Here is a 1,408-nt window from a genome sequence, read left to right as displayed (position 1 = left end):
GACCCTCCGGGTTCAACAAAATCATGTTGTGAAGCAACAACAAAAATACAAGTAAAGGAGCAAGAATCTACTGTTGGAGGAGGGCGGAGCCCGAAGGTGTACTTGACCCTCCCGGGTTCAACAAAATCGGACCTATAAGTCCGATACAGCAGACGATAATGATGAGTCACGGTACTGTGTCACCTTATATGTACGTGTGGATAAAGCTGTTGGAAGAACGTATATAACGCCACTTTCTAATACAACTGCGAACATTTTCTCCAATTACCCCAAATCATAAACTTGTACGATTGTTAGTAATTGTAACAAATACTTAAAGAGTGTTAATAGATAAAATATAACACGTACTTCCAATACACTAATTGGTAATTTTGTAGGCCTAACGTAGTTGGACATTAGTCGTCATTCATTACCCAGTGCCCTAGACCGCTAATTTACAAAACGTCTATAATCTCTATTCATAAGCAAAACCTAAACTATAGTTTTTGTTATGATAAAATCGAAAACATATCTTTATTTGTGTAAACAAAATTTAAATCATGATCTGATTTTATAAGCAAGGCTGTTTTTTTTTTAAGTACACAGTTACAAAATGAGCTATCTCCAGTCTATCCACTGTGGGGAATATAACCTTGGATTTTTACGTTTTAAGATCGTAAACTTACTACTGACCCATCGAGGGACTATAAAAAGGCTTAAACATTGATCACTTACAGAAGATGTTTTTTAACAGAGAAATTAACTGAAAACTCAGTTTCTATTCTTGCTTCTAATACTTTATATTTCTTCTAGAATACACACACGTTTTTAACAACTTTCACGAGAAATTAAATGACTTCAGCGTGTCATAATCTAAGAAATGCAGTTTACAATATATAGTATGCTAACAAAGTCTTTACTAATATAGTTTATTATCAAAGCTAAGTTTTTTACAGAAAGAAAAATTCAATCTGGGTGTAATTGTCAAGATTTTATGTATGTAGGGCTGGGATTGTTTTACAGTAGGTGTCTGTGACTTGTTGGCGATAAATTCAAACAATAAACGTACAGCACACAATCTAATTGTTTTAAAATCATATATTCAAAACAAGTCAAATGTATGTACAAAAATTATTTACACTGTGGAATATCATAGTTGTATATAAAATGTTAAATAATTCTCTTTTCTTGTCAAAAGTCCACACAGGCTGATTCAATTACTTTAGAACCAAATTGACAAGACGAATTATTTTATTTTATTTTTATCACAACAGTATCTGCGATAAATTCACTTAGGCTACTCCGTGGGTTACCCCAGTTGTATCTAGAACTTTAAATAACTGTTTCCATTACGTCATAGTCCACACAGGCGGGTTCAATTACTTTAAAACACCCTTTGACTGTAGTGAACTCATAATAAAGCAATCAT

Source organism: Limulus polyphemus, unplaced genomic scaffold, assembly GCF_000517525.1.
Source record: "Limulus polyphemus unplaced genomic scaffold, Limulus_polyphemus-2.1.2 Scaffold3445, whole genome shotgun sequence".
Taxonomy (NCBI): domain Eukaryota; kingdom Metazoa; phylum Arthropoda; class Merostomata; order Xiphosura; family Limulidae; genus Limulus; species Limulus polyphemus.
Note: the sequence above shows the minus strand (reverse complement) of the source record.